Raw genomic sequence first — 24907 nt, 5'->3', positions numbered from 1 at the left:
GGGGCTGAGGTGGGTGGATCACCTGAGGTCAGGAGTTCGAGACCAGTTTGGCCAACATGGCAAAACCCCATCTCTACTAAAAATACAAAAAAAAAAATTAGCTGAGTGTGGTGGTAGACACCTGTAATCCCAGCTACTCGGGAGGCTGAAGCAGAAGAATCGCTTGAACCCAGAAGGGGGAGGTTACAGTGAGCTGAGATTGCACCACTGCACTCCAGAGTGAGACTGTCTCAAAACAAAACAAAACAAAACAAAACAAACAAACAAACAAAAAACAGTGCTGAGACAAATGGATATACATATGCAAAAGAATGAAGTTGGACCCGTACCTCACACCATAAACAAAATTAACTCAAAACAAATCACAGATCCAAAAGTAAGACCTAGAACTATGAAGCTCTTAGAAGAAAACATAGGAGTTAATCTCTTTGACCTTGAGTTAAGTAATTATTTCTTAGATGATGTGACACCAAAAGCACAAGCAACAAAGAAAAAAAATGGGTAAATGGTTTTCATTAAAAATTAACACTTTTGTGCTCCAAGGAGATCATTAAGAAAGTGAAAAGAAAACCCATAGAAGAAAATATTTGTAAATCATATGTCTCATAAGAGACATATATTCAGAATATACAAAGAATTCTTATAATTCAACAATAAAATTTCCAAAATAATTTTTTTTAATAAGGAAAGAATCTAAATAGACATTTCCATAAAGAAGATATACATCTGACCAATAAGTACCTGAAAAAATCCTCAACATCAATAGACTTTTGGAAAATGAAAATCAAGACCATGATGAGCTATCACTTCACATCCATTTACATGGCTAAAATACACAGAAAAGTGTTGGTGAGGATTTAGAGAAATTTGAAACCCCATACATTACTGGTGAGATTGTAAAATAAGGTAGGGCTGGGTGCGGCAGCTCAAAAAAGTGCTGGGTGGCTGGTGTAATCCCAGCACTTTGAGAGGCTGAGGCAGGTGGATCACCTGATGCCAGGAGTTTAAAGCCTAGCCAACATGGTGAAACCTCATCTCTACTAAAAATATAAAAAATAAACTGAGCATGGTGGCACATGCCTGTAATCCCAGCTACTCAGAAGGCTGAGGCAGGAGAATCACTTGAACCTAAGAGGTGGAGGTTGCAGTGAGCTGAGATTGCACCACTGTACTCCAGCAAGGGTGACAGGAGTGAAACTCCAGCTCAAAAAATAAATAAATAGGCCAGGCAAAGTGGCTCACACCTGTAATTCCAGTACTTTGGGAGGCTGAGGTGGGCAGATCATGAAGTCAAGAGTTCAAGACCAGCCTGACCAACACAGTGAAACCTCATCTCTAATAAAAATACAAAAATTAGCCACCTGTAATCCCAGCTACTCAGGAGGCTGAGGCAGGAGAATTGCTCGAACCTGGAAGGCAGAGGTTGCAGTGAGCTGAGATTGCGCCACTGCACTCCAATCTGGGTGAAAGAGTGAGACTCCGTCTCAAAAACAAAACAAAACAAAACAAAAACGAATTAATGTAGGCATTCTAGAAAACAGTCTGGCAACTCCTCAAAAAGTTAAACAAGAGTTACCATATGACCCAGCACTTCTGCTCCTAGGTATACATCTAAGGGAAATTAAAACATATATGTTCATACAAAAACTTACTCAAAAATATTCACAGGAGTATTATATGTAATAGCCAAAAGGTGAAAACAACCCAAACATTAATCAATAGATGAATTAATAAGCAAAATATGGTATATTCATATAACTTTTTTTTTTTTTTGAGACAGAGTCTCACTCTATTGCCAGGCTAGAGTGCACTGGCACGATGTTGGCTCACTGCAACCTCCACCTCCCGGGTTCAAGGGATTCTCCTGCCTCATTCTCCCAAGTAGCTGGGACTACAAATGCATATCACCACACCCAGCTAATTTTTGTATTTTTAGTAGGGATGGGGTTTCACCATGTTGGCCAGGATGGTCTCAATCTCTTGACCTTGTGATCCGCCCACCTCAGCCTTCCAAAGTGCTGGGATTACAGATGCGTGCCACTTTGCCCAGCCCAGAAATTGTTTTAAAGACACAGGGTCTCAATCTGTTGCCTAGGCTGGAGTGCAATGCTGTGACCAGAGTTCACTGGGTGAACTCCTGGGCTCAAGCAATCCTCCCACCTCAGCCTCCTGAGTAGCTAGGACTGCAGGTACACACTACCACATTTGGCTATTTATTTATTGTTGTTGTTGTTTTGTTGTTGGGGTGGGGTCTCACTCTATTGCCCAGGCTGGTCTTGAAACCCTGGCCTCAAGCGATCCTCCCGCCTTAGCATACCAACAGCAGGATATTTTCACCAATAAAAAGAAATGGGCCAAGGTGGGTGGATCACGAGGTCAGGAGATCGAGACCATCCTGGCCAACATGGTGAAACCCCGTCTCTACTAAAAATACAAAAGTTAGCCAGGCGTGGTGGTGCATGCCTGTAGTCCCAGATACTTGAGAGGCTGAGGCAGGAGAATCGCTTGAACCCAGGAGGTAAAGGTTGTAGTGAGCTGAGATGGCACCACTGCACTCCAGCCTGGTGACAAAGTGAGAATCCATCTCAAAAAAAAAAAAAAAGTAAAGAAATGGCTGGGCGCGGTGGCTCACGCCTGTAATCCCAGCACTTTGGGAGGCCAAGGCGGGTGGATCACGAGGTCAAGAGATCAAGACCATCCCGGTCAACATGGTGAAACCCCGTTTCTACTAAAAATACAAAAAATTAGCTGGGCATGGTGGCACGTGCCTGTAATCCCAGCTACTCGGGAGGCTGAGGCAGGAGAATTGCCTGAACCCAGGAGGCGGAGGTTGCGGTGAGCCGAGATTGCGCCATTGCACTCCAGCCTGGATAACAACAGCGAAACTCCGTCTCAAAAAAAAAAAAAAAGAAAGAAAAGAAAAGAAATAAAGTACCACATGCTACAACATGGATGAGCCTTGAAAACATTATACTAAGTGGAAGAAGCCACTCACAAAAGATCATATATTGTATGATTACATTTTTTAAATAAAATATCCAGAACAGGCAAATCTGCAGAGAAAGAAAGTAATTTGTCATTGCTAGGGGCTGGTTGGAAGGAGAGATGGGAATGACTGACAATGGGTCCAGGGTTTCTTTTGGGGATGATGAAAGTTCTGGAGTTAGATAGTGGTGATGGCTCCATAGCTCTGTGAATAAACCACTGAATTGTGGTTTAAAAAGCAACTTTAATGGAATGTGAATTATATCTCAATAAAGCTGTTATTTTAAGTGTTAAGTGTAAATTACTCTAGTGTATGCTGTGGGTTTATTCTGTCTTCTCCATTTACTATTTGTGACTTTTTACTTCTTTTTAAACTTTCCCAATCATTTTAATTTTCTCAGCGTCTTTCTCACCATCTGTCTTAGTCCATTTGTGCTGCTATAACAGAATACCTGACACTGGGTAATTTATAAAGAATAGAAATTTGTGTCTCGCAGTTCTGGAGGTTGGGAAGTCCAAGATCAAAGTGTCAGTACCTGTTCAGGGCCTCCTGCTGTGTCCTTGCATGGAGGAAGGTAGAAAGGGCAAAAAGGACAAACTCTGTGTCCTCACATGGCAGAAAGCAAGAAATCTGCTCCCAAAAGCCATTTTCACGACAGCATTCATCCATTCATGAGGGCAGAGCCCTTGTGACCTAAACACCTCCCAAAAGGCCCTACCTCCCAATGCCATTGCATTGGGGATTAAGTTTCCAACATATACATTTTGGGAGACACATCCAGACCATACCACCATCTTTGCCCAGGACCATAATACATTTTATTAGATAAGAGAATCATAGGATATTGAAGTATATAAGAATTCAGACCTGGTGCATGGTGGTTCATGCCTATAATCCCAGCACTTTGAGAGGCCAAGGTGGGCAGATCACTTGGGCCCAGGAATTTAAGACCAGCCGGGACAACACAGCAAAACCCTGTGTCTACAAAAAATACAAAAATTAGCCAGGTGGCATGCACCTGTAGTCCCAGCTATTCAGGAGGCTTAGGTGGGAGGGTCACTTGAGCCTAGGAGATCGAGGTTGCAGTAAGCCAAGACTGTACCACTGCACTCCAGCCTGGTCAATAGAGCAATATCCTGTCTCAAAACAAAAAAAAAAGAAATTCAGATCTAACATGTTCTATCATACTTGGTTAATAGGAACTTACTCCATTATCTACAAAAACCCACGATACACCTGCATTAGCTAACATGCAACAGAATTCAACAAAGTTATTGCTCTGTTTCCACGGATTAATATAAGTGGTACTGGTTATCATTGTTAGGTTTTAGAATATGACAACAGTACTTGTTATCACTGGTAAAGTTCACTGGATATTGGTTACTAATAGCAGGAGTTTGACGGTTCTGCAGATAACAGCATAAGATATTCAAATTCTATAGGTTCAGGATTTAACAGAATCAGCTTCTAAATCTTTTTTTTTTTTTTTTTTTTTTTTTACAGACAGGGTCTTGCTCTGTCATTCAGGCTGGAGTGCAGTGGAGCAATCACAGCTCACTGTAACCTCAAACTCCTGAGCTCAAGCGATCCTCCTACTTCAGCTTTCCAAATTGCTGGGGCTACAGGTACATGTCATGACACCCAGCTAAATGTAGAATCTTTAGTCTTTTTCTGTTAGATACAAAATACATATTTAAAACATTTTAGTCAGCTTTCTTCTTGAAATCTGGCACAAGTTTCTAGATTAAAACACTAATATGATTTCACAACGATAAAGTAAAAATGAAAACCGATTTTCGAACTCATGTAACCACTGCCTCATCAGCAGATGGTACTCTGGGTTATTTGTTCATCAGTTCTGCCTGTTCTTTCTGATGAGGGGCTTTGAGAGGAGTCAGCTCTTACCCCCTTATCACTAATACAGGGGAACCTCGTGGTAAAGTCCCAGAGACCTGTTCAGATCAGCTCTGATCCGTGTTGGCCACACACAGTAACCTTGGAAACCTCACTATGCCCAAGTTGCTCATCTGCAAAATAAAACGACCTACCTATCCCATAGCATTATTATGAGTATTTAATAAAATAATGTCTCTAAAGCACCCAGCATATGGTAGGAACTCAATAAATATTAGTGCCTTTTTCTTTGTTCTCTGAGAGATAAAATATAGGTCATACATGATAAAAACTACAAAAATCCTGATGAAAGAAAACATTTGGCTTAACATGTACAACTTGAAAGGGGCATAATTATCTAAATACTAAAAGTAAACCAACCTTTATTTTCTAAAGGCACCAGACTCATATAATCTTAAGTAGGTAAATTATAACCATGATGATAGGATACAAGATATCATGGGGGGAAAGATAAACTGACGTTGCAGTAATTGCATTGGTATTATCTAAGAGTTTTTAATCAGGAAACAATTAAGTATCCAGTTGGCAAAATACTGCAGATAATTTCAATTAAATGGTTCTTCCAATAAGCCAGCAATAATTTAAGGTTTGGCTGTATTTGCAGTATGAGAATTTCCTAATGAAAGCCTTGGTACTGAATCTTAGTCACAGCATTCGAGAGGGCTGAAGGAGAACAAAGCCATGGCATGGCGCCTGCAAATTACTACTGGTCCTTTGGGACTAGACTACACATGCATTCTTAAAAAAAAATTTAAAACAACAACTTTACTAATGGCTATATATGGAAAAAGAACACTAGATATATATAGATCTATTTTGTAAAAGTCAGGAAACTCTGGGGCATGATTTTAAACATTATTTTAACAATGGGTTACATATTTACAAGGTTCAAAAAAAAAAAAAACCATAGTGAGAAGTTGGCTTCCCACCCATCCTTAGCCACCCGTTCTCATCCCCCACCCCAAACAGAGAAACACTGCCAATTTTTCTTTCTTTCTTTTCTTTTATTTTTTGAGACAGAGTCTCACTCTGTCAGCCAGGCTGGAGTACAGTGGCGCGATTTCCGCACACTGCAACCTCCGCCCCCTGGAATCAAGCAATTCTCCCTGCCTCAGCCTCCTGAGTAGCTGAGATTACAGGTGAACACCACCGTGCCAAGTTAATTTTTATATTTTTAGTAGAGACGGGTTTTGTCATATTGGCCAGGCTGGTCTCGAACTTCTGACTTGAGGTGATCCACTTGCCTTGGCCTCCCAAAGTGCTGGAATTATAGGCGTGAGCCACCATGCCCAGCCAACACTGTCAATTTCTTATGTGTCTTTCCAGGGTCTCTTTAAATATAGTCAAGCAAAACATAATATATTCTTTTTTCCTGGTCTTTCCACACAAAAGGTAGCATTTTATACACAATGTTCTGCATCTCACAGGCAAATGTTTAATCCTAACATGTCCAGTGAAAGCAATAAATAATTTCAATGGGACAGAGACTTTAGTTCACACTTATTTATTTTATTTAATTTTTTCTTTTTTTACTCATAAGTGCAAGTTGAATATTTATTTTACTTTTTATTTATTTTCTTGAGACAGAGTCTTGCTTTGTCACCCAGGCTGGAGTGCAGTGGTATGGTCTTGGCTCACTGCAATCTCCACCTCCCTGGTTCAAGCGATTCTACTGCTTCAGGCTCCCGAGTAGCTAGGACTACAGGCGTCTGCCACCATGCCCTGCTAATTTTTGTATTTTTAGTAGAGACGAGGTTTCACCATGTTGGCCAGGCTGGTCTCAAACTCCTGACCTTGTGATCCACCCTCCTCAGCTTCCCAAAGTGCTGGGATTACAGGCGTGAGCCACCATGCCCAGCCTTAGTGGATTTTAAAAGGAGAAAGAGGCCAGGTATGGTGGCTCACGCCTGTAATCCCAGTGTTTTGGGAAGCTGAGGCAGGAGGATGGCTTGAGGCCAGGAGTTTCAGACCAGCCTGGGCAACAGGACCCTCACTAGATCCTGTCTCTAAAAAAAAAAAAATTTTAAATAGCTGGGCATAGTGTCATGAGCTGTAGTCCTAATAAAAAAATTAAAATTAAAGGAAGACTAGAAATAAATGATGTTAATATCAGTGTCAGAAATAATAGAAATCTAAAGGGGAGACAAAGTTTAAAGGGAAAAGGGGCTGCAGTCTAATAAATCTTAAAAACTTTTCTCTGTTAAAACATTGGAATACCTTGTGTTTCATCAGTTAAAAAAAAATTTCCTTACAAACACACACAAAAATACACCAAATATTGGTGGGAAGAGAGAATAGGATAAAAAGAGATCAATTAGAAATGAGAGAAAGGTACTTGCGAATGGACTAAATTATCAACTGTGTACAGCTACATACATGTAGAATTACAAAATATAAGAGCTATATGCTTTTTTTGAGATGAAGTCTCACTCTGTCCCCAAGCTAGAGTGCAATGGCTCGATCTTGGCTCACTGCAACCTCTGCCTCCTGGGTTCAAGCAATTCTCCTGCCTCAGCCTCCCGAGCAGCTGAGACTATAGGCACACACCACCATGCCCAGCTAATTATTGTATTTTTAGTAGAGAGGGGGTTTCACCATGTTGGCCAGGATGGTCTTGATCTCTTGACCTCATGATCCACCCACCTCAGCCTCCTAAAGTGCTGGGATTACAGGCATGAGCCACCACACCCGGCCTAAAAGCTATTTTTAACAAATTATAACAGCTGGGCAAGTGGTTCACATCTATAATCTCAGCACTTTGGATGGCTAAGGATGTAGGATCGCTTGAGCCCAGGAGTTTAAGATTAGCCTGAGCGACATGGTAAGACCCCCATCTCTACAAAAAATTAACAAAAGTAGCCAGGTGCAGTGTATGTACCTGTATTCCCAGCACTTGGGAGGCTCGGGTGGGTGGATTGCTTGAGCCTGGCAAGTTGAGGCTATAGTGTGTTAAGATTGCACCACTGCACTCCAACTAACGTGATAGAGGAAGACCCTTTTTAAAAAATATAATAATAACAAAATCTTACTTCTGAATGTTTATTAACAATGGCACTTGATATAGTTTAGGTATTTGTTTCTGCCCAAATCTCACGTTGAACTGAAATCCCCAATGCTGGAGATGGAGTCTGGTGCAACGTGTTCAGATCATGGGGAGGATCCCTCATGGCTTGGTGCCATCTTTACCATAATGAGTCATTTAAAAGTGTGTGGCACCTCCACCTCCCAACTCTTGCTCTTGCTCCTGTTCTTGCCATGTGATGTCCCTATTCTCCCTTTGTGTTCTGCCATGATTGTAAGCTTCCTGAGGCTTCCCCAGAAGCAGATGCTTCATGTACAGCCTGTAGAACAATGGGTCAATCAAACCTCTTTTCTTATAAATTACTCAGTCTCAGGTACTTTTTTATAGCAATGCAAGAACAACCTAATATAGTACCAGTTCCAATAAGCAAATCATATAGTACTTCCATGTTGAAGCCATCATCAATTTTAGCAGCATGTTGTTGGGAGGCTGAATAAAAACATCTTTTCAAAAACTTTTCCACTGATGTTTATGAGAAAATAGGCCTTTACTCCCAGTGCAGCTTAAGTAGCCAGTGTCTTGGTGTGGAGCTTCCTATACCATCTGGCCCACGCACCTTTACAGGTGAGCTGAAGTTCGTATGCAGTCAGCTTTCTGGGCCTGATCCTCTACCCCCACCTCTTGTAAGAGTGTCCAGCAGGGAACCTAGCATTCCTGAACCAGTACTGTTTCCTCTGTAAGTCCCAAGGATCTGATCCAAGGTCTCACCAGTGCATATCTCTACCAATAAAAATCTGGAAGGAAGTGGTTGGGAATCCTGACATACCACTTCTCAAAGACTGCTAACCTTTGATCCAAGATATCCTTCTTAGTCTTTAACTTACTTGAAAACAAAAAGGTTATTTTAAAGTCTGATAGAACTTTGGATGTATTTTCTAAAGGGAACAGTGGTCATATCTGGGAGCTGGCTTTCAAGACCAAAATGCTCTATTCAACCCATAACATGACTGACATCTTTAACTGGGAAAAAAAAAAATAGCACAAAACAATGCTTTTGCAATGACACAAGCTATACTATACAATTTAAAGCTATATGTATAAATATACTTTAAATTTTATAGTTCATGCCAGCGCTTAAGAAAAAAGAGCTTATTTAGAGGAGGTGGGTGTGGACTTCTGTGGATATTTTGAAAGGAATTACTAGGTATTCTCAAGGGCTTTGAAGGTTGAAACCACTAGTTCTTTATAATGTCTACGTTTCTTCCCAAACTAAAAGTTTTCCTTTCCCTTATTAAAGGCCTGCTTTTAAATGTATCACCATGATTAGTATCCATTTTGCTTAAAACCAAAATGAAGAGAATGAGATAGAGAAAAGACAGAAATTTTCCTGATGCAAGAGGTGGAAGAAGAGGGAAAAAGAACAAGGTTTAAAAAGGAGACCAAACTCTCAGAAAGCATGGGAGGCCACAAAGGGTGCAGACGTCCACACCTGCTATAGATTGTAGGCTGTAGATTGTGTACTCACACCTTAGGGGAAGAAAAGGGAATGAAGAGATGTCAGCACAGATCCCCACTGTCTGAAAAGAGTGTGGCTTTAGTATGTGAAGGAGGAGCCGTGTGCATGAAATTATACTAAGCCAAGTGTTACTGACTCAGAGACAGCCTATAATATAATGGGATCACAAGAAACCAAGGTCACCTATTCCCACCATTGGTGGCAGTGCTGTTTAAACTAATTATACTATAAACAATGTACTCATTATTAGACGAGTAATTCAAAACATCTCAAGTTCAGCTGTTCTAATTTCTTGTTTTGTTTGTTTTGTTTGTGAGACAGGGTCTCATTCTGTCACCCAGGCTGGAGCGCAGTGGCACGATCAAGGCTCACTGAACCCCCCCCCCCCCTCCAGCTAAAGCAATCCTCCCACCTCAGCCTTCCTAGTAGCTGGGCCACAGCTGTGTGCCACCACACCTGGTTAATTTTGTGGGTATATATATACATATATACATATATACGTATATATATATATATTTTTTTTTTTATTTTTTATTTTTGAGACAGAGTTTTCCTCTTGTCACCCAGGCTGGAGTGCAGTGGTGCGATCTTGGCTCACTGCAACCTCTGCCTCCCGAGTCAAAGCAATTCTCCTGCCTCAGCCTCCCAAGTAGCTGGGATTATAGGCCCAGCTAATTTTTGTATTTTTAGTAGAGACAGAGTTTCACCATGTTGGCCAGGCTGGTCTCAAACTCCTAACCTCAGGCGATCTGCCCGCCTTGGTCTCCAAAAGTGCTGGGATTACAGGCATGAGCCACCATGTCTGGCTCAATTTTTTATATTTTTTGTAGAGACTACGTTTTACCATGTTGCCCAGGCCAGTCTCGAACTCCTGAGCTCAAGCAATCTGTCCACCTCAGCCTCTAAAAGTGCTAGGATTACAGGCATGAGTCATCATGCCAGCCGTTCTAATTCCTAACTGAAATTTAGAACAGCCACTTTTCCCTTGGTTCAAGTCAATTATTTCTGCTTCTCCTTTAGTGATTACAATCAATTACATGTGAACATCTTATCATTTCTCTTCTTAAATATATTGTATTTTAGATGAACTTATAATGTAAATATTGACTGATTCTCATTAGAAGAACATGTGCTTTATGTTAATTTGGATGGATTTGTCAGTCTATCCACACACCCTCATTCCCTTTATGAGCAGTAGTATAAATTTCCAAGAGTATTAGCCAGGGCTGGGGCATGGCAGGTGACCAGGAAACAGTAAAATAACCAGTTCAAAGGTGCTTGGAATCTGTGACGTTGGCTGGCTACATAAGCGTGATTCTTTAACCAACAAAGCAAGCCTGTATAAAAGAAACTTTCAAAAATGTCATTGAAGATATGTACATGCACACACAAATAAAAGTCTAGAAAGATACACTCTAAAATGCTAATAGCAGTTATCAATGAGTGACAAATTTACTGGAAATTCTTATTTTCTCTATTTCTTCTTTTATTTGTCCAAAAAAGTATAGCTTTGGTGATTTAAATATATTTTAAAGGACTCAAAATGGTAAACATGTAATAGTAGAAATAACAGAAAATGAACAATCAACTATAAAGTAGACTACTATGCAGCAATCAAAACTAATGATATGGATCTATAGATGTCTATATATAGTGTTAAATAAGAAACAGGATGTCACAGCACAGTGGCTCACACCTGCAATTCCAGCACTTTGGGAGGCAGAGACAGGAGGATTACTTGAGTCCATGAGTTCAAGACCAGCCTGGGCAACATAGTAAGACCCTGTCTCTACTAAAAATTAAAAAGAATTAGCTGGGTATGGTGGCATGCACCAGCTACTCAGGAGGCCAAGGCAGGAGGATTGCTTGAGCCCTAAAGGTTGAAACTGCAATGAATCACAATTGTGCCTCTGCATTCCAGCCTGGGAGACAGAGTAAAACCCTGTTACGAAAAAAAAAAAAAAAAGAAAGAAAGAAAGAAAAGAAAAGGAAAAAGAAACAAAAGAATAAATTGTGTAAAACAATCCCCATTTTTCATGCTTACACAGATTTGTCTATCTCCACACATATAGACAAATTTACGTAAGCATGAAAAACATCTAGAAGGATATAAAACAGCAGTGGTTATCTTTCTGGGTAAAATTAGAGTGGAGAGGGATTTTTTTTATTACATATGCTTCTCAATTGCTTGAATTTAAGGGCATATCTTTTTATTGGGGGGAAATAGGGTCTCAATCTGTCACCTAGGTTGGAGTGCAGCAGCACAATCGTAGCTCACTGTAACCCTGAACTCCTGTGCTCAAGTAATCCTCCCACCTCAGCCTTGCATACCTTTTTAAAGATTAAAAAATAAAATACACAACTAAAATTAAAATGGGGGGGGGAAGATGCATGTGTTTTCTTGGGAAACTAAGAATATGATTCCAAAATTCCCTTTGAGCTGGTCAAATGTAAAACATACATGTGCATTAGATTATATAGCCTATATACTCTTCGTACATATATATGTTTATCTGCATGTATGGATGCTGAGTTGGAAATTGGATCATTTTAAGTTAACCTTTCTCTATTTTTGGTTAGAAAATAGGGAGGCAGGCTGGGAGCAGTGGCTCAGGCCTATAATTCCAGCACTTTGGGAGGCCGAGGTGGGCAGATCACTTGAGGTCAAGAATTCGAGAGCAGCCTGGCCAACAAGGTGAAACCCCATCTCTACTAAAAATGAAAAAAATTAGCCAGGTGTGGTGGTGGCACCTGTAGTCCCAGCTACTCAGGAGGCTGAGGCAGGAGAATCACTTGAACCCCAGAGGTGGAGGTTGTAAGGAGCTGATATTGTGCCATTGCACTCCAGCCTGAGGGACAGAGTGAGACTCTGTCTCAAAAAAAAAAAAAAAAAAAAAAGGTAGCTCACGTCTGTAATCCCAACACTTTGGGAGGTCAAGATAGGTGGATCACTGAAGCCAGGAGTTTGAGACCAGGCTGGCCAACACAGTGAAACTAAAAATACAAAAACAATTAGTTGGGTGTGGTGGCACACAACTGCAGACCCAGCTACTCAGAAGGCTGAGGCAGGAGAATCACTTGAACTTGGGAGGTAGAGATTGCAGTGAGCTGAGATCACGCCACTGCACTCCAGCCTGGGCAACAGAGCAAGATTTTGTCTCAATAATAATAATAATTAAATAATTAATTAATTAACTAAAAACATAATGAGTATTAAAGTTCCTTCTCATTTTCAAACTTATGAAGCACCACTGTACTTGAATATGTTTCATTCAGCAGTCTGTGGACTGGCTAATCCATCAATGAGTCCCACTTTTGTATATGAATATATTACATATGAAATCCATTCTACCTACAGAAGAAAAATGTTTGTTATTGACTGGCTTAGCAAATACATCAGGAACTTGAATAGAAATCATTAGCCAGAATCAGGTTTATTGCTGTATGCTATGTAAAAACAGTGTTATTTCTTCAAAATCACAGAACAGTGAGAAGAATGACATTATTATATCAACAGTATAGGCATTCTCGAAAAAGAATAAGGATTTTAAAAGATACAAAATCCAGGCTCTTTCTCAACCACCCTTACTCTCAAGTTAAAATCCACTAAACCAGCCCTCTATCTTTTTTTTCTTTTTGTTTTTGTTTTTTTTGAGAGAGTTTCACTCCTGTCACCCAGGTTAGAGTGCAATGGTGTAATCTCGGCTCACTGCAACCTCTGCCTTCCGAGTTCAAGAGATTCTCCTGCCTCAGCCTCCCAAGTAGCTGGTATTACAGAAATGCGCCACCATGCCAGGCTAATTTTTGTATTTCTTTTTTAGTAGAGATGGGGTTTTGCCATGTTGGCCAGGCTGGTCTCAAACTCCTAACCTCAGGTGATCCCCCTACCTCGGCCTTCCAAAGTGCTGGAATTACTGGTGTGAGCCACTGCGCCTGGCCTCTACATTTGAATTATCTGACAGCAAACTCACTTAGTAGCTTGAAGAAAGAGCTACCTACAAGAATACTTCTACACTTGTTGATACAAGGTAACTCTGCCCACCAATATCATGCCAAGAGATGTTTCTAGTTCTTCTCAAACTTTGATTCCATATAGGCCTTTCCTATATGTATGGCCCTGTCAGGGGAAGCAGAGCTGCACTGCGCAGGAATCCTCCCCCCACCGCAAGACCTCAATAACATCACTTATTTCACACACATCTCCATTTTCCATCTTACACATTATTAGTCCCTCACCCTCTAACAATTCCCCTTATATCTTTACCTTTCTTTCAGTCACCCCAACTGCACCCAAGGAAAGCAGATTTTCGTTTAGAGTAATAGGAAAACAGTGGCTACAAGACGGTGAACTTAGGCAGGTTTTCAGAACTTTGGGGAAATAGGAAAGGACCTGAGAAATTGGACTACTGCAGGATACTGCACACTGCCCTAATTCCCCTTGAAAACCCTCTGGTTCAGCTTCAGACAGCCAATACAATTTTACTGGGTGATGCTTTGAATTGGCCTTCAATATCTGATTTCCACATTGTCTTCCTCGGCAATGACAACTGAAAGCTAGCATTGAGTTTAAACTACTTTGACATGAACTACAAGATGTGGAAGTGTCACCTCTTAAATATACCACTTTTCTCCATGATATTGGGCAGGGGAGAGTGAAATGAGAGCAAAATCTCCACCATGAGAAATGGAAAAGGTAAAGGAAAACAGAGACACTGAGTCGCTTAAAATAATGTGGGAGCTGTTACAACTGTCAGGAATAACATGTTACATAATTCGAGTTTCATGAATCAGCAGTTTAGTCAGTAATTTACATTAATTTTTTTAAAAAGAGTGAGAAAATATGAAGATTGGAAAAGGTAAAGTGGTTTCTGAAACAAGGCAGGTTTCAAAGGTATTTTATTCCACTCCTACGCAGAAGAACGTTGACAGGCAGATGACTCAGTCTGGCTTCATTAAGGGTTTTGTACCGCCTAATATACCTTATGGGAAAGGCCGTCCCATTTCTCATCTCTCCCTGATAACTCTTCTCAATTCCTCCCGCCAGGTAATGGCCATATTATCCTCTCTAATTGAAGGTTATTCACCTGGAAATCACATACTTTAGGTGCAGAGGGCTATGCTTAAAGAATATAAATAGTTGAGGAATTTTGTGTGTTTTTTAAAGACCCTTTATGCAAAAGTAATTGCAACATTTCAGTAAAATACATAGTAATGTCAGACATTTCAAAAATATTTACAATACCTATGATCATTGAGTTTGAACTTGATCATAAATCTAAGTAGTTTGGAGAACTAAGAAAGCTATGGCTGGGTGCAGTCCCAGCACTTTGGGAGGCCAAGGCGGGCAGATCATGAGGTCAGGGGTTTGAGACCAGCCTGGCCAATATGGTGAAACCCTGTTTCTACCAAAAATACAAAATAAGCCAGGTGTGGTGGCACACACCTGTAGTCCCAGCTACTTAGGAGGCTGAGGCAGGAAAATTGCTTGAACCTGGGAGGCAGAAGTTGCAGGGAGCCTAGACTGCGCCATTGCACTCAGGCCTGGGCAACAAGCAAGACTTCATCTCAAAAAAAAAAAAAAAAGGAATAAAAGAAAGCTGTCAACACAAACATAAATATCATATGTCCATTCTAAACTCTCAAAATCAGAGAAAAAAAGTAGAATGAAAAAAAAATTTTTTTTTTCTCCAAAAACCAGAGGTGGCAAATCCTAAGAAAATGAGTCCAAAGGGCATTCCATCCCTTCTGTAGAAAATGTGCTGTATCAGATACTATTTGAAATAAGACAGGCAATGGATTAGGCCTGGAAATCTATCAGGCATAAATCAATTACTATGGTATTTTGAGAGACATGTTTTGAAAGAGCAAGATATCTGAAGCTATTTGGAGTCATTCATTCCACAGATGTTTATTACAGGCCTGCACGTGCCAGGCACTGTCCACACACCTCCCTCTATTCATTCGCTGCCTCTCACCTGCTGTGCAATCTGGGCTAAAACACTTTAACATTTCTATGCCTCAGTTTCTTCATCTGTAAAAATAGGTAATAAAAAGTAGTTAAGAGACCAACTGCACAGATCTCTCTAAAGGTAAACGAGTATGTCTGGAAGTACTTTGTAAACCATGAAAGTGCTAGGGGTCATTTGGCTAAACTGAATTCACGAATGACACTAATGCCTGTTGTGCCATAAATTATTAATATATCAGAGGAACATGAGCCTTCTTGCTTCAAGAGGCACTTCATAATTCTATTAAATAAGGCTTATCAGCTCACTTAATCATCTCCCTGAAAAGTTAGATATATGAAAGAGAGAGAAGGTGGGAGGCACAGAAAAAGAAAGCGGGAACCACAAAGCTAGTCTGATGTATAGATTTTGACATTACATTCATAATCACCATAATGACAAGGATCATGTCTATCTTAGTCACCCTGTTGGGTCTCTAATGGTGTACATTTGAAGAGGGCATGTTATTCTGAAAGAATATTCTCTCTGCAAATCACAAAATGGACACCTGTGAGGCTGACCTACCAATTCAATGTTTCCAACAGCAAATAGCAGTAAAATTACAAAACGTTATTTGTTATGTTGATGTGTACACACAAAAATGTTCCATTTTATAGTACATTTCAAGTTCAATCTGACCCTCAAATCTAAACTACGTCATATGAATAATGTCGAACAGATTAGGAACAAAGCTCTTTTCAAAAAGAAAAGTAGGCTCCATGCTGTGGCAGTTAAAGAAGGGGAAGTTCTGGTGTCTCCAGAGTGAGCTGATGGACACGGCAGTTGAGAGGGACCATGTTACACAAGTCATTCAGGTTCTGACCAACACCTGCTTTGAACAGCTCGCATTCCCAGGAGCTCCAGGCTCCCTTACCCCAGGGAAATGCAGGGGTGGTAGCTGTCTTACAGAAGTGGTAGCCAAGGGGACCAGAAGGCACACCCATTGCTAAAACACGCCTGAAACTTCCTCTAATGTTTCTAGCTCTTGCAATGACATTTGGGGAACTAAAGCATGGATAGCCTCTTCATTGCTAGAACCGCTATAATATGTTGAGTTAAGAATTCAATTTAATATTTATAAAGCACTTAGAAAGAGCCAAGCACACAGTGAGAGCTATATAAGTGTTTGGTAAATAAAGAAGGCACTTCCCAAATTGGTTGGGTGAAGTCTCAATCTAGTGAGAAGGGAGTGAATCAAAATACACAACAGTCTATTTTTCACTTTGACAAAGATTTAGAAATGACAGTGCTCCGTGTTTATTTTGCATCTCAAGTGCACCCCAAGTACTCTCTGGTGCAGGACTCAAATTCTACTCATGGTTCAGAAGTCACTGTGCACAACTCAATGAAAGCGTTTGTTTCAAGAGATGATTCCTTTCTCTTTCCAAGTAACGATGACTAAAAATGACAGAATCTAAAAATCTCAAAGCACTTCTAGTGGGTACATTCCAATGCTAAAACTGTGAGAATTAACAGGGCCAGACTCTCTTGGAGAGACGTAAGGGTTCAAATCACAGAGAACTTAAAAGACACAACGTATTAAGGTCTTTTAACTACAGATCCGCTGACAATAGGTTAATGATTCCATCCAGCCCACTCTGGAGGCTGCCCCCTCCCCGACCCTCGCAAGTGACCTGCACCCACTTTCGACCTCAGATGGGGTCTCCCCGCTCGGCGTTCCCCGCTCCTCCAGGCTCGGGGGCTGCGCGCGGGTTAACAAGGTCCAGCCACCGACAGCCCTTGGGCGTTCAGGAATCTCGAGGCAGAATCTGAATTCATCTCGTGGAAACAAAGACCACAAACTCTCCAGGAGCCGGGGGCTGGGCGGGGGTACCGCTTTTTCCGAGGACAGGCAGCGGCCAAGGCCCGCGCAGCCCTCGCCCCGCCCCGTCTCCTCCCGCCCCGGGCTGCCGTCGGAGCCCCGGGTGCGCCGACCCTCCCGCCGGACCCGCACCTACCCGGCCCCGCGGTGCTGCTCCCGTCGCGGCGGGCGCGGAGACGAACGCTCTGCGCTTCCTCCTTCCCGGCAGAGCCGCCGGGCGCCAGCGTTTCCTCCCTGACGCGTCACGGCCGCCGGCGGCTCCTCCCGCGGAGCGCGCGGGAGGCCGAGGACAGCCGGGGAAGGCGCCGGATCCCAACCGAGCGGTGCGAGCGGCGCGAGCGGCGGGTCGGGGGCAGCCCGTGCGGGAAGAGGCTGCAGGCTGCGCCCCGCTCAGGCCTCCGAAGAATCCCCTGCTCCTCTCTCTTCCCCAAGGACCCTCGCGCTAGGCCGGGCCGCGGTGCGCCGTCTGCCCCTGTCACGCGCTGTGCAAAGTTCAAGAGGACACGGTGGGTCCTGTCTGGAGGCGCAGACTCCGGTGTTTCCCGATGCTCCGCCCGCAGTGGCCGCTACCGCGGAGCCCAAGACCCGCGCGGGCCAAAGCGCCGGGGCCCAGCGGAGATGACCTGGGGATAAACGCTCCCCGACGCGGTCGGCGCGGGGCGCTGGGCGCAGGGCGGGGGGATTGGCTTGGTGTAAACTGGAAACTCAGAGGAGTGAATTAAGTATCCAAATAATTGAAAACTGTGATTCATTTAGCATTATTTGGACTGTTTTCGTTAGCAGAGTTATGGCCCTTGTGTTTATAAACAGTCGAGAACTTTCACAAATTGGCAGTTCCTGTGTGCAGAGAAATTTCCTTTCCACATATCTTTTTAGATATACTTTTTTTTTATTTCCCTTAATCTCCAAGTCAGCTGAGTACACACTTTACAGCTCCTTCTTACCCATTCTTGAACTACGGAAGCTGCATTTTAGATCTGTTTATCTCTTTTTTTCCATTCAACAGAGAAGCTGAATGGAGAACTAAGAATTATATGGTTCAATGGATGTGGTCAAGTGGTTAAGATTTGAAGTAGAGTGGGTTGTTTTCTTTTTTTCTTTGTTTTTTTTTTTTTGAGACGGAGTCTTGCTCTGTCACCCAGGCTGTAGTGCAGTGGCGCGATCTCGGCTCACGGCATCCTCCGCCGCCCGAGTTCAGGCGATTCTCCTGCCTCAGCCTCCTGAGTAGCTGGGACTACAGGTGCGCACCACCGCACCGGCTAATTGTTTTGTATTTTTAGTAGAGACGGGGTTTCACCATGTTGGACAGTATGGTCTCGATCTCCTCACCTCGTGATCTGCCCGCCTCGGCCTCCCAAAGTGCTGGGATTACAGGCATGAGCCACTGTGCCCGGCCAAGTGGGTTGTTTTCTTTCCCATAACACTACTGCAATTTAGGTTTTATCAGATATCACTTGAAGATAGACTCAAACAACTACTAAAATATTCCCATGTGTATATCATGCTTTAGATTTTGAGGCAACGATTTATGATTTCAGAGAATTTGCCACAAATCTATGAATAAATAAACTGCCAAAGGTTATTAGAGGAACTGGGATCTATGTGTTACTTCCCTAAATTCAGAAGACATTTCCTCATGTCTTCTAAATTTAAAGATTCTGAAAATCTTTAAAATGATATTCAAAGATTTAGCCCCACAAGTATGGGTAAGAACATTCATTTTTAATGTCAATAACCACAATATGGCCACTCTTTCTTTAAAAAATGGATTGCGAATCCAAATACTTTTTACACTTCAGTAATCCTACAGACTTTCTAAACATTAGTCTTCAGTGGTATTCAGAAATGAATATAAGAATACAGGAGATACAAATCAACACATTGCTGGTGATCCTTTATATGTTTTACTGTGGTCCACAGAGCAATCCACACAAATTAGAGAAGTTCCTCCCTTGTAACAAAATCAACAAGTGATCAGTGTATCCCTTAATTAAAGCCATATTCACAGTGCTGAAGATTTCTCACAAAAGGAAGTTCTGTGTCAATAAACTCCAAGTGGAATGACATCATTCTCACTTCAGAGACAAAAATACCTGGCTATCACCACATTTTGACTTTAAAAAAAAAAAAACATCTGGGAACCATTACATTTCTAGATAAATTTGTCCTATTGTGAAGGATACATACACACACACACACACACACACACACACACACGGAGATCACCTCCCACAAACATTTTATGTATTTTCTTTTTCTTTCTTTTTTAAGAGACAGGGGTCTCACTGTGTTGCCCAGGCTGGGCTCAATCAATCAACTGTCAAGAGGTTAGGCATTTTGCCTTTATACTCTGAGAGCTACAATTTAATAGCTAGATTTCTCAAAAAGCCGAGGAGGTAAATATATTCACAAACTACTAAGAATTTTTCCACTCTAATTAAAATTAGTTTTGTTTTTGTTTTTGTTTTTGAGACAGAGTCTTGTTCTTGTTACCCAGGCTGGAGTGCAATGGCACCATCTCAGCTCACTGCAACCTCCTCCCCCTGCAGGGTTCAAGCAATTCTCCTGCCTCAGCCTCCCTAGTATTTGTGATCACAGGCAACTGCCACCACATCTGGCTAATGTTTTGTATCTTTAGTAGAGACCGATTTTTGCCATGTTGGCCAGGCTGGTCTTGAACACCTGACCTCAGATGATCCACCCACCTCAGCCTCCCAAAGTGCTAGGATTGCAGGTGTGAGACACCATGCCCAGTCTAAAATTGGTTTTAAGGGCAAATTTTAAGGCTGATCACTTTTTGTTTTTGTTGTTGTTGTTTGGTTGTTTTTGAGACAGGATCTCTGTTACCCAGACTGGTGTGCACTGGTGTGATCTCAGCTCATGTAACCTCTGCCTCCCAGGCTCAAGAGATGCTCTTGCTTTAGCCTCCCAAGTAGCTGGGATTACAGGCATGTGCCACCACACCCAGCTAATTTTTGTATTTTTAGTAGAGACAGGGTTTCACCATGTTGGCCAGGCTGGTCTCAAACTCCTGACCTCAAATGAGCCACCTGCCTTGGCCTCCCAAATTGCTGGGATTACAGGCTTGAGCCACTATGCCCAGCCAAGGCTGATCACTTTGATTAATTGTATTCACCTATAGCTAGAGATATAGGTTATAACCCCATTTTCCATTATGTTTCCAATTGCTTTTAAATTTAGACTGTAAAAAAAAGTTGTTGAATGTTCAGCTAAATGTCTAGCTGATATTTATACATGTATGAAATGTTCCATGTAAATAAATTTTTAAAATAGAGCTTTTTGTCAGACTCTGGGTCCCAAAACGTTCTTTGAAAATGTGATTCTGCTCATTTAGATAGGGCAAATATTTTGTTCATCTGTTTTATCTATAGTGTAGAGATTTTGAACACAAGTTTCGGAATTGGACAGACCCAGGTTTAACTCCTGGTTTTGCCACTTTCTACTTTGGGCAAATTGTTTCACTTCTCTGAGCAATGGTTTTATCAGTAAACCGGGGGTAATAGTGATTTTTCCTCCTCAGTAAAACAGAGATAATAATAGTGCTAATATCATGAAATTGCTATGGAAGATCAAATGAATTTAGTAGAATGCCTGGAACATAAATATCAAGTGACTGCTATCATCATTAGCTCTAAAACACATTAAAATGCCAATATTATATATATTTCATTTGTAATAGTATTAAAATGGCCAAATTTTAGAAGTTTTTGTGGTGGCTCATGCTTGTAATCCCAGCACTTTGGGAGGCCAAGGTGGGTGGATCACAAGAGGTCAGGAGATTGAGAACATCCTGGCCAACATGGTGAAACACTGTCTCTACTAAAAATATGAAAATTAGCTGGGCATAATGGCGCATGCCTGTAATCCCAGCTACTTGGTAGGCTGAGACAGGAGAATTGCTTGAACCCAGGAGGTGAAGTTTGCGGTGAGCCAAGATTGTGCCATTGCACTCCAGCCTGGGCACTACAGTGAGACTCAGTCTCAAAAAAAAAAAAAAAAGTCCTGGGTCAGGTGTGATGGCTCATGCTAGTAATCCCAGCACCTTGGGAGACAGAGGCAGGCAGATCACTTGAGCCCAGGAGCTCGAGACCAATCTAGGCAACATAGTAAAACCCTGTTTCTATAAAGAAAATACCAAAAATTAGCTAGGGGCAGTGGCGCATGACTGTCGTCTCAGCTACTCAGGCAGCTGAGATGGGAGGATCACCTGAGCCTGGGAAATCAAGGCTGCAGTGAGCCATGATTGCACCACTGCACTGTAGCCTGGGCTGACAGAGTGAGACCCTGTGTCATAAATAAATAAATATTCTGAAAGAAACAGGAAAAAAATCATAAAGGAAATACTAAAGTGTACTTATGTTCAGAATTTTGGAAAATTAGACTGATGACTGATAGAAATATAAACTGTTGACCCAAATTTTAAAGAAACCCCACTAACCAATCAAATAATATGATTATTTTAGATCATATATTCCAAGGAAATGAATGCTTGGTTTTCATCCTCCACTATTCAAAATGGGAAACCTTTTCTCTAAAATGGTGCCTTATGTGGAAGCATTATTACTTTTTTATATCATAATAAAGCCTTCTACTATTTTTAGTTCTTTTATCAGAACCTTGGAAGAAGTGAGGGGCATAAAAATACGCCTGTAATCCAAGCACTTTGGAGGCCAAGGCGGGCGGATCACCTGAGGTCGGGAGTTCAAGACCAGCCTGACCAACATGGTGAAACCCTGTCTTTAAAAAAAAAAAAAAAGAAAAGAAAAGAAATATCACTTCCATTAGGGAGAAAAGTTAATAAAGGCAGTCACAGGACCTGAACACCTTCTACTTATAAGTCAGCTGGTTAAGGAAGTGAGGGCTGGTATTCATTAGAATACTCGTTTTTTTTTTTTTTTGCCAGGCATTGTGGCTCACAACTGTAATCCCAGCACTTTGGGAGGACCGAGGTGGGCGGACCACCTGAGGTCAGGAATTCAAGTCCAGCCTAGCCAACATGATGAAACCCCGTTTCTACTAAAAACACAAAAATTAGCTGGCACCTATAATCCCAGCTACTTGGGAGGCTGAGACAGGAGAATCACTTGAACCCAGGAGGCAGAGGTTGCACTGAGCTGAGACGGCACCACTGCACTCCAGCCTGGGCAACAGACCGAAACTCCATCTCAAAAATAAAAAAAGGAATACTTGTTTTATAGCAGATAAAATGTTAAATCTAAGAGAGGTAAGAATAATTCTACCAACTATATGGTTACGAAAGCAAAATATTTTGTTTTTTTTTTGAGACAGGATTTCATTCTGTCCCACTCAGACTGGAGTGCAGTGGTGTGATCGCTGGCTCACTGCAGCCCCGACTCCCCAGGCTCCAGTCATCCTCCCACCTCCTGAGTTATTGGAACTACAGGCTCATTCCACCATTTCAACTAATTTTTTAATTTTTTTTTGTAGAGGCAGGGTTCTACTATGTTGCCCAGGCTGGTCTTGAACTCCTGGCATCAAGCGATCCTCCTACCTCAGCCTCACAAAATGCTAGGATTACAGGTGTAGTCACCTTGCCCAGCCTCGCAATGGCTTTGATTCATATTATTTGCATTGCTTTTGGAGTACCTTTTCTCTCATTCTGCTACAGACTCACATACTTAAGGGGGTCAGACACAATAAGTTATTGCACAGTTTCTAGCTGTTTATCAGCTGACATTCCAATCGCAACATCCCACAGTATCAAATAAAACCATTTTTGTGGAGAAGATAGTTAAAAACATAATCCTTGGCCAGCCGTGGTGGCTCACGCCTGTACTCCCAGCATGTTGGAAGGCCGAGGTGGGTGGATCACGAGGTCAGGAGTTAAAGACCAGCTTGGCCAGGATGGTAAAACCCTATCTCTACTAAAAATACAAAATTTAGCTAGCTGCGGTGGCGGGCACCTGTAATCCCAGCTACTTGGGAGGCTGAGGCAGGAGAATCACTTGAATCCGGGAAGTGGAGGTTGCAGTGAGCTGAGATCATGCCACTGCACTTTAGCCTGGGCAACAGAGCAAGACTCCGTCTCAAAAAAATAAAAAATAAATAAAAATAAAAACATAATCCTAACCATTAGTTGGCTCAGATTGTTGTTAAAAGGAAAAGCCTGCTGTAAAAATGGGTAAGAATATGGGAAAACAAAAGTGATGAATTAATTAAATTTCCTTTTTTTTGAGATGGAATCTTGCTGTGTCACCCAGGCTGGAGTGCAGTGGCACAATCTCAGCTCACTGCAGCCTCCACCTCCTGGATTCAAGCGATTCTCCTGCCTCAGCCTCCCAAGTAGCTAGGACTACAAGCACATGCCGCTGCCCCTGGCTAGTTTTTGTATTTTTAGTGGAGACATGATTTCACCATGTTGGCCAGGCTGGTCTCAAACCCCTGACCTCAACTTATCCGCCCACCTCAGCTTCCTGAAGTGTTGAGATTACAGGTGTGAGCCATCAAACCTGGCCTAAATTTTTTTTTTCTCTCTCTCTTTTTTAGAGACAGGCTCTCACTCTGTTGTCCAGGTTGGAGTGCAGTGACACAACCATGGCACATTGCAGCCTTGACCTCCAGGGCTCAAGCTATCCTCCCACCTCAGCCTCCCAAGTAACACCACCACCACCATGCCGGGCTAATTTTTTATTTTTGTAGAGACGGGGTCACCCTATGTTGCCCAGTCTAGTCTCAAACCCCAGGCTCAAGCCATCCTCCCACCTTGGCCTCCCGAAGTGCTGGGATTACAGGTGTGAGCCACCATGCATAGCTGACTATTAAATTTTCTGAGCAAAACAATTTAATAAAACACAAAACAACCCAAGATACAGTTAGAAAAACTCAGGCCAGTTGTGGAGGCTCACGCCTGTAATCCCAGCAGTTTGGGAGGCTGACATGGGAGGATCCCTTAAGCCCAGGAGTTTGAGACCAGCCTGGGTAAAGAAGTGAGACCCCTCCCCCTGTCTCTATAAAAAAAAAAAAAATCAGCTGAGCATGGTGGTGCACACCTGTAGTCCCAGCCACTTAGGAAGCTGAGGTGGGAGGATCACTTGAGCTCAGGTCAAGGCTGCAGCAAGCTATGATTGCTCTACTGAAGTTCAGCATGGGCAACAGAGGGAGACCCTGTCTCTAAAAACAACAGCCTAATCCCAGCACTTTGGGAGGCCAAGGTGGGCAGATCACAAGGTCAGGAATTGGAGACCAGCCTGGCCAACATAGTGAAACCCTGTCTCTAATAAATACAAAAAAAATTAGCAGGGCGTGGTAGTGGCTGAGGCAGGAGAATCGCTTGAACCCAAAGTCCAGCCCAGGCGACAGTGTGAAACTCTGTCTTAAACAAAACAAAAGAAAACAAAACAAAAACAACCACCAAAAAGTGGCTTGATGCAGTGACTCATGCCTGTAATCCCAGCACCTTGGGAGGCCGAGGTGGATGGATCACCTGAGGTCAGGAGTTCAAGACTAGCCTGACCAATATGATGAAACACTGTCTCTACTGAAAATACAAAAATTAGCTGGGCATGGTGGCATGCGCTTGTAATCCCAGATACATGGGAGGCTAAGACAGGAGAATCTTGAACCTAGGAGGCGGAGGTTGCAGTGAGCCAAGATCACACCA

At 42.2% G+C, this 24907-nt stretch overlaps 1 protein-coding gene across 5 annotated transcripts in view; it reads right to left on the bottom strand.

Moving 5' to 3' along the window:
• Window positions 1-24907, bottom strand: part of SGK3 (serum/glucocorticoid regulated kinase family member 3) — a 187393-nt gene that overhangs the window by 126157 nt on the left and 36329 nt on the right. Inside the window, exon 1 of one of the 5 annotated variants that reach the window (XM_021669690.2) lies at window positions 17402-17443. The exons of the other annotated variants lie outside the window; for them this stretch is intronic. The gene's annotated coding sequence lies outside the window, so the exon portion shown is untranslated. Of the gene's footprint in view, window positions 1-17401; window positions 17444-24907 lie in introns of those variants that run through there. 5 annotated transcript variants of the gene reach the window in all.

Source organism: Aotus nancymaae, unplaced genomic scaffold, assembly GCF_030222135.1.
Source record: "Aotus nancymaae isolate 86718 unplaced genomic scaffold, 86718_ANA_hifiasm-v0.15.2.pri h1tg000036l, whole genome shotgun sequence".
NCBI lineage: Eukaryota > Metazoa > Chordata > Mammalia > Primates > Aotidae > Aotus > Aotus nancymaae.
This window is presented reverse-complemented; position numbering and strand designations above follow the sequence as displayed.